We start from the raw sequence: 9,757 nt of genomic DNA on the forward strand, positions 1-9,757 counted from the left end.
CTACTGCATGAGTTTCCCCAAAAAGATCAATTGATTGATGGATGGTATAAGTTAAGAGATTGAGTATGTCAATGGTGGATCTTTCGTGGCGAAAACCATATTGTCTATCACTAATTAAGTTGTTGGATTCAAGATGTTTATATATAAACTCCTTCAGTCTGCTGGCGTCATCTAAATTTTATTCTTTTAACTATTGCATTTTCTTCGCTTTTGGAGAACCCCCTATTAACGAACGGGAAAAATGAATCTGGTGTCATGTTCACAGACCTCCTTAAGCATATACGAGTATTATATAGATTACTTGCCCGTGGTTTTGTATCACTCATATGGACAGTTATCAGGCACTTTTAATTTATCTAACAACTTTGATCGTAGGTTGTATATACGAGTAAGACTGATGCTTTGATTGCAGGTTGTTTATAAGATTAAGGCTTTGAGCTTACGTTGTATAGAAGATTGATGTTTTAAGCGTAGGTCGTATGCAAGTGTGGTGATTTGAGGATAGGTTGTACATAAGATTGTTGCTTTTGTACTTTCGTTTTCACTCGTAAATCAGCTAATCAATTCTCAACCAAGCTGGCGTGAATGTTAAGCTTTCTTTAAATAAATGTTTCGGTAAGACTGCACTTTCATAACTGAGGCTTCAAACACTTTAAAAAACAGAATGAGATGAAGGAAAAATAAAATGATAGAAACAAGAATTTTAAATTCATAGAGCTAGTTCCTTCATAAGATCTTGTATACTCTTGTCTTTACTTATAAAGCAAGTAAGCACGTTAAAACCAAATAAGAGTTTTGCGATATTCACAAACTTCTATGAGCATTGGTAGTGCATAGCACTGCTTGTTTAAACCTCTGTCGTCACTCATACAGCAACTAAACACATCATATTAAAGTCGAAAATATGAATATCTCCAGATGATTTTATTCAGATCTTACATTTCAAACAATAAAATACGTACTAACCATCTCTGTCTCTTCACTACATGAGGCTTACCTTAACTAAAAAAAAAAAAAATGTCTAAAGGGAGCACGAACAAATATACAAGCGTCATGATGGCGAAGGGATTAATGCTACTTTTGACCGGCAGGAGGCTCACAACAAGTCCTACTGGCGAATATTAATCCGGCAGCTGATGCACTCCTCAGGCAAACCGCAGGTCCTCAGCATCAACAAATGGTCCAAACATGACGGCTTCGCCACAACAGATCACATATTCCCAGATCAGATGAAAAACTTTTATGGCAAGAAAATGAGGGCAGTGACACTAAAACACGAACCATTTGTACTGTATGAAAACGTAGAAGGGACCCTGGTTGTTAAGCCCAAACCTTGTGTGGATTTATACGTCCTGAATGTACTTGCAAAGAAATTGAACATCACCTACGAGATTGTAACTCCAGCAGATGGCTTGTGGGGAGTGCAACAGAAAGATGTAAGTATTATTATAGTCATTATTACTATGCCGCCGCCTACCTATGGTGGAGGAAGCATGGGTTCATGCATCCGTGGCATTATTTTGGGCACGATATCACCTGAACCCAACAGACAAATTTCCTCCAAACTATTGTCAGTGATGCAGTATGAGAAGATGAACTGATTAGGTCTGCTAAGTCAATGGCTCAGAAGTCAAGGTCATCTGGTATGGTGTCGACTTAGTTTTATCCTTATGGGCGCGATATCTTCTGAACCCCTCCACAAACTTCTGTCAGTGATATATTATGAGGGACGATGGATATTAGGTCAGCAAGGTCAAGGGGTCAAAGGTCAAGATTATATGGGAGTAGGCGCGATGTATCCTGAACCCCTCCACGGATTTCGACCAAACTTTTGTGATACAGTATGGAGGTCAGCAAGGTCAAGAGATCAAAGGTAAAGGTCAAATGGGTGTGAGGGCGATATATCCTGAACCCCTCCACGGATTTCGACCAAACTTTTGTCTGTGATACAGTGTGAAGGGAAGATGAATTGGTTAGGTCAGTAGAGTCAGAGGGTCAATGGTGAAGGTCATATTGGTGTGGGTGCGATATCTTTTGAACCAACTGCCGGGTTTCGACCAAACTTTTGTCAGTTATACAGTATTAAGGGATACGGTATGAAGGGACGTTGAATTGATTAGGTCAGCAAAGTCAAGGGGTCAAAGGCCAAGGTCATATGAGGTTGAGCTAGTTTATCTCTAGTTTTATTTCAACCCACAACGAACCCTGTCATGGAGGTTGTATGAAGAGTCCATGTGCAAGGCTTGGCGGAGGCATTCCGAGTGAAGCTTTGCGTCAACAGCTCGGGGCACGAGTTCTCTGCATTTCATTTAGAGTTATTTTTGGTTCTCAGCAAAGGTGGTTTGTAGGCATTTATAGGGGAAGTGCTATCTCTTTTTCTTTCAGGTCTTGACTGAATGGAATTGTATTTCCCACCCAAGGGCAGGGTGAGGAGTAGCAATGTCCAGACAACCCAAATTTGCCCAATCCAATGCGCCACGCTTCCATTCACTCATCATTCAAGCCCTGGGAATCCTGGCTCAATCGGATGTGACAAAAACATTCACCATATTCTGTAGCTTCACATAAACGTATCCGATTGAGTCAATCCGGACACTGCCACGTTAAAATGGGGTGCCAGAATCCCTGATCATTAACTTCTCCTCACAACATTCATCCAGCCAGCTCGATCTCTTGTCAGTTCCCTAGCCTCACCGACTTCCAAACTTCTCTTCCTCACATACTCATCAACCATATCTTTCCATCTTCTCCTTGGCCTACTCACCTCCTCCCTCCTTCAAATTCACTCAGATATACCTTTTTCACCACTCTATTGTCATCCATTCTCTCCACATGACCATACCATCACAGTACACTCTCTTCGATTCTGGTGACCACCGACTTCCTCACTCCACATCTTTCACGAAACACATTGTTTCGTATCCTATTCACCCTCTGTACTCCACATACATTCCTCAGCAGTCCCATCTCCACTTCTCTTACTCTTGACTTTTCATTTTCATGCCACACCATAGTCTCACATCCATATGTTAAAGTTGGCACTAACACTTTCTCATGTAAGCATCGTGCAGCTGCAACACTCAAGCCTCTGTTTCTTATCAAGGCCTTCATTGCACCAGCTACTTTTCTTCCTTGTGTCACTCTACTTTCAACTTCTTTGCACATTTTCCTCTCTTTTCTATCACTGTACCCAAGTATCTGAACTCTCTCTGTGTGGTGATATTCTGTATGCTGTTGTTGTTGTTGTTGTTGTTGTTATTGTTCTTGATGTGGTTGCTACTTTTGCAACTATTGTTGTTGTTCTTTTTGTTGTTGTTGTTGTTGTTGTTATTGTTGTAGTTGCTATGACAAAATACAGGAATGAATCTTGCAATCCTATGAATAATTTCATAAATCTTCTTTGCAATTCTCAAACTATTTTTCGTTATATTTTTTATTATATTTTGGTTATTTTTTGTTATATTTTGAATATACTCTGACTATATTTATTTTGGTTATATTTTGGTTATGTTTGGTTATTTTTTAGTTATAGATTTTCTAATTTGATTATATTTTAGTTATATTTTAGGTTATATTTTGGCCATATTTTAAAGTATTTGTTTGTTTGTTTTGGTTATATTTTTTGTTATTTTGGTTATATTTTGACCTATATATATTTATTTTTTTGTATTGCAGCCATATTCTGTATATATTTTGGTTATATTTCTGATTTTTTTTTTCAGACGGAGCTTGATATATCCTTCATTAAAACCATTCACTGCGAGGTCTCCTTTGTTATTAATAAAATCCTCTATAATTATCATTATTAAAGCGAAATTTATTTCAAATATATCTTAAAGGGATAACAAGAAGCGCTGTCAGGGCACAAGAAGCCTGTCCCCGACAGTCATTTTAGTGACGTATAAACACAACAGGGTGTCTAGTCAAAGATGTCACATATCAGATTTGTAGTAAATCGGATGAAAATTGACGATTTTATGCCCACTTGAAATTTTAGGCCCGACCAACCTGACATTTACCCCCTGACCGTTAACTGGGAGGTGACCCCCTGATGTAATGAGAAATGTTATAGGATGCAGATTTGAGAGATGCAGCTTTAGGTTTTGATTTCATGTCGATATGAAGACACTGAAAGGAGTTATGGAGAAAACGATTTTTTTTTTTTACTGTTTTTTTATATATATATAATTTTGGGGCTTACAGCCTGAGCCTTGGCCCAGTTTGGTCCAAAATTTAATCAGGCGATCAGAGAGTCATAGCCCACCATCCCTGTAACTTTAGTAAAAATCGCATCAGTAGTTTTCGCGTAAAGTTAACAGACAGGAAGAAAAAGAAACAAACAACATGACAAACCGAGTGGAAACAATACCCGTCCCCGACGGGTAATAAAGACGGATTTTTAGAAATTTCTCAAGGAAAATAAAAGGGATTTAATCCCCGAGCTAGGCAACTATGGCCATATAGTCCAGCTAGGTTACAGAAGCGCACTACCACTCCCGGCACGGCAGTCCCGGCGAGGCTGGAACTTGCAATTCTCCGATCACGACTCCAGTGCTCTACCACTGAGCCACCGTGCCTCAAGTAAGGAATATAAAATTGTCTATTTGTTGAGAAAAAAAGTCTAACGAAATATGACGAAACAGCTTGTGACGGGTAGAGTGATGGTCTGCCTGTGTGAGCTGCATGCACTACTAACACTGCTGCTGATGGTATCAGGGAGAGAGAGAGAGAGAGAGAATGTTTGAGGTTGTGTGTGTGTGTGTGTGTGTGTGTGTGTGTGTGTGTGTGTGTGTGTGTGTGTGTGTGTTTGTACAAAATATTTAGAGAGAGAGAGAGAGAGAGAGAGAGAGAGAGAGAGAGAGATTGTTTGTGTGTGTGTGTGTGTGTGTGTGTGTGTGTGTGTGTGTGTGTGTGTGTGTGTGTGTGTACAAAATAGATAGATAGATAGATAGATAGATATATATATATAGAGAGAGAGAGTGTGTTTGGGGTTGTTGTGTGTGTGTGTGTGTGTGTGTGTGTGTGTGTGTGTGTGTTTGGGGTTGTGTGTGTGTGTGTGTGTGTGTGTGTGTGTGTGTGTGTGTGTGTGGGGTTGTGTGTGTGTGTGTGTGTGTGTGTGTAAAAAATATTCAGAGAGAGAGAGAGAGAGAGAGAGAGAGAGAGAGAGAGAGAAAGAGAGAGAGTTTGGGGTCGTGTGTGTGTGTGTGTGTGTGTGTGTGTGTGTCTGTGTGTCTGTGTGTGTGTGTCTGTGTGTGTGTGTGTGTGTGTGTGTGTGTGTGTGTGTGTGTGTGTGTACAATATATTCAGAGAGAGAGAGAGAGAGAGAGAGAGAGAATGGGGTATGTTAAGGCATTAGTGTTCAGTGTGTAGGATTAATATTTTTTCTTTCGCCCACGTATGGTGGAGGGGGCATTAAGTGTTTGGTCCATCCGTCCGTGCGTGCATGGGTGCGTGCGTGCGTGCGTCCGTAAAATCATTATGGGCAAGATATCTCCTGAACCCATGGAAGGATTTGCACAAAACGCCTGTCAGTATTGCAGTATGAGTCAACAGTTAAGGTTATATGAGGTCAATTTAGTTTATCCTGTGGGCGCGATATCTCCCGAATCCCTTGACGGATTTCGATCAAACTTTTGTCAATGAAACAGTATGAAGGGACGATATATTGGACAGGTTAGCTAGGTCGATCAAGGGTTCAAAGGTCCAAGTCACATGGGGTCGACTTAATTTGTAGTTGCGATGTCTCTTGAATTCTTCGGCGGATTTCGACCAAACTTTTGACTGTGATACAGTGTGAAGGGACAACGAACTGGTTACGCTAGCATGGTCAAGGGATCAAAGATCAAAGTCATATGGATTTGGGAGTAATATCTCTTGATCCCCTCCACGGATTTCGACCAAACTTTTGTCAGTGATAGAGTATGAAGGGACAATGAGCTGATTAGGTCACCAAGGTCAAGTGGTTAAAAGTTAAGGTCAATGGAATGCACTACCGAATGAAATAGTGTGTGCCAAAACAATTCACAAATTTAAGGATATGTACGATAAATATGGTCTAAGACACGGGACAATACGAGCTTGACTCATTCCTGTAAAGATACAATTAGGTAAGAACACACACAGTCTGGTTAGGGACAATCTACATTTTCTAACTCCTCCAAAATCCCCATTAACCGTTCGTACTTGGAGAGGTAGAGAGAAAGAAACCTAAATCAAAAGATATAAGTATGGGTGAGAGTACCCAGGTTGGAAAGCAGTGTCACAGAGAGGAACGACGTGCTGGTAATGGAGGAAAGAAGTGCTGGGCGATCCCACGACTGTCCAGTATAAAAGCCAGGCCACACGCACAGTGCGATTGTTCCACTAATGAGCAAGCAGGGCACGAGATGACCTCCAATTAGCTAGGATCAGAGACGGTGCTTGCCTGTCGTTTGGTCAGCTGTTAGAATCAGGGTCGGGATTGGCTAGGTGGACAATCGATTCCACCTGGAGTCAAAGCTAGTGCATATGTTTGGCAGATAGGAAAACACATCATCAACATACCTATATGAAGTTAGAATTTAAGGGATATGGTATAAGAAGGTTGGATTCGAAATATTCCATGTACAGGTTGCTAAGAATGGGAGAGAGGGGCAAGCCCATACCCATATCAAACTATTGCAAGAGAAACTGAGAACCAAAAGAGAATCCACCGAAAAAGGTGATAGCTGTCGCCGAAACTGTTTGGAAATGCGACTTTTTCGTCTGCCAGAGTGGTTTTTTTGTATCCTAACTGGCCTGTAAGTTGGAGTGGGGATGAGGGTGGATAAAGTTCATCTGTCTTCATTTGCCCAAGGCTATGTTAATTTGTGTCCATGTGCAGTTCGGCTGAAGCTAATGTGTTTATTCAGCTGCGAGTATCACTCGTAAAATTTCGTGCATGATTTTTCTGATTCTTTGAGGGGTCAGTCAGACTACTGGTCTTAGGAAGTTGGATCATCATCATCTCTACTTCCAGAATTGATTTTGACCTCTGCTGTGATACCAGTTGTCATTATACTGATGGTGAGTACCTCTAATGAAAGGACAGTAGGTGTTTGCAGCATGGTGGAAGGCTTCTTCGAGTTTACATTCTATGATATCTATTTCATCAAGTGGTGTGCGCTTTTGGAACCAGTTGGTTATTTAGTTTTGGAAGATGTTCCAGTCAACTTTTTTTAGCTTCCACTTAGGAGGCGGTGGGGAGATGAGGGAGGAGAGGTTTTGGATTGCAATTTTTGCATGGTGATCGTTGATTCAAATTGGATGCAGGTGACACTCTGTGTATGGTACGAGATCTTTAGAGCTAAGTGTGAAGCCGAGGATTCCACCCATTAGGCGTGTTGGCTCCATTGTGTTTAGTTTTATCTCGGGTATATTACTGAGCCAATCAACAAAGTGGATGCCATCCCTATTTGAGGCTGCTCCTGGTTTAATGAAAGGGTGGTGAGGGTTAGAGTCTCCTCCACCAGGTGACAGATCGTAAGATGAGAGAGCTAGGCGGTCGCCTGTTTGTAGCCACCCCTGACGTTGTTTGCATAAATTATGTACTTGCAGTATGGTGCCGCCTAGGTGTATAGTGACGCCCAAAACCTCGAATCCCCCACCACAATATACATGCATGGGGTCATTTACTTGGCTGCTGGGGATGGTGCTACAGTGGGGGTAAGGAGGCCTCTGCTATTTCCCCCTCCCCCTCGTCTAGGCTCGTGTGGTAGTCTGTACTTTGTAATGCCTAGGAGGCTGAAAGGATGTTGCTCTGGAATCTGTTTCTTGGGGGAGGAAGACGTTGATGTTGTCAAAGCCCGTTGCTGTTTGTATGAGGCTGTGTTTGGAACGTGCTCCTTTTATGTTCCACCCAAAGACTTTCATATCTCTTTTGCCCATGTTTGTTGTTGTCAACAGAAACTTGAGGGGAGTCAGAGCTGTTTATATCTGGGATGCAACCTTTTTCTTTTCTCTTACTCTTTCCTGTATTTCACATTTTGCTTTGATGATGGCATGCTCCAGGTCATGGAGGATGAATGTCTGTTGAATGGTTCTGCTTCTGATTCGTCTTGCTTCCTGAAGATTTTCCTGTAGGGAGTTTTTTTATGCAAGGAAGAAGGAACCAAAGACCAGGAGCCCGCAAAACGTTCCTTTCAAGAAAAAAGCAAAAACAATACAAAAGAGCCATATTCAAGATCTATTCATTTTGAAATGCCTGGACATGCTGCGTTTGAAAGACCGGAGATAGGAAGCAGGAAATACAGACAGAGGGAGACAGTTCCAAAGTTGATCTGTTGCATAAATGAAGGGCAGAGAGTAACGATTAACTCTTGGATTAGAGAGCTGGACAGAAAAGGGATGAGAGTTTGTTGCTAGACGGGTGCTACGCGCCTGTCATAGAGGTGGAGGGATGCAAGCAGACAGTTCATAGGAGCAGTGACTATTGAAGTAGAGATAGAAAAAGCTAAAGATGCAGCTGTGTGGATATGAGCAGAGTCAGACATTAGGTGTGCCATAGCTTCATCTCTAGTTTGTTGAAGGAACTGCTGAAATGGACGTTGCGGGAACCGAATGGAAAGATGAAGGGTGGAATCATCAGTGTATGAGTGGATAGCTTAGAAGGTCACTGATGAATAAAAGGAAGAGAGTTGGTGATATGACAGCACCCTGAGGAACAACACTGTTGATAGATATAGAAGAACGATGGCCGTACAACAGCAGCTGTAGAACGACCAGAAAGGAAGCTATAGATGAAGGCACAGATAGAAGGATAGAAACCATGAGAGGGCAGTTTGGAAATTAAAGATTTATACCAGACTCAATCGAAAGCCTTTGAGATGTCTAGTGCAATGACAAAGCTTTCATCAAAGTCCCGAAGAGAGGATGGCCAGGACTCTGAAAGGTAGGTGAGAAGATCGCCAGTGGAGCGTCCCTCACGGAACCCATACTGACGATCAGAAAGAATGTTGTGATTGGAAAGAAGCTTTAAATTGTTTCTGTTAGGAATAGACTAGAAAACTTTTGAGCCACAGGATGTTATAGCAACTGGGCTATTGGGAATGGTCACCCTTCTTTTGGAGTGGCTGAAAGAGAGCAAACTTCCAGCAAGAAGGAAAAGTACAAGTTGATAGACAAAGGCGGAAGAGTTAACCTAAGCAGGGTATAAGCACAGAAGCACAGTCCTTGAGGACAACAGGAGGGACCCCATCAGGCCCATATGCCTTGTTAGTATTAAGGCCAGTAATGGCAGAAAATACATCAGTTGAAGATATTTTAATTCCAGCCATGAGAAGTCAGAGGGGGGGAAGTGATGGAGGAACAGCACTGGAATTGTCTAAGGTGGAATTGAAGGCGAAAGTCTGAGTGAAGAGATCTGTTTTATCAGTAGAAGAAATAGCTACAGAGCCATAAATGTGGAAAAGAGGAGGGGAGGATGATGGGATAAAGTTGTTAGAAAGGTTTTTGGCAAGGTGCTAGAAGGAGTGGAAAGAATATGAGTTGGAGAATTGAGAGCATTTAGTACAGATGAACTTATTTTTAGCATAACGAATAACAGACTTATCACGATTCCGGGTAGAAACATAGAAAAGATGTGATTCAGAGGTAACTTGGCTCAGGTACATTTTGTAAGCCTTCTCCATGTTGTGGACACCATTAGAACAAGTGTGATTAAACCAAGACTCTTTTGGTGGGATTCAGTGTTAAAGGTTGAGTGCGACTCATAGTTTTGAGAGGTAACCCAGTCGGCAGT

Source organism: Coenobita brevimanus, chromosome 25, assembly GCF_032717465.1.
Source record: "Coenobita brevimanus isolate Jiangsu-jjx chromosome 25, ASM3271746v2, whole genome shotgun sequence".
NCBI lineage: Eukaryota > Metazoa > Arthropoda > Malacostraca > Decapoda > Coenobitidae > Coenobita > Coenobita brevimanus.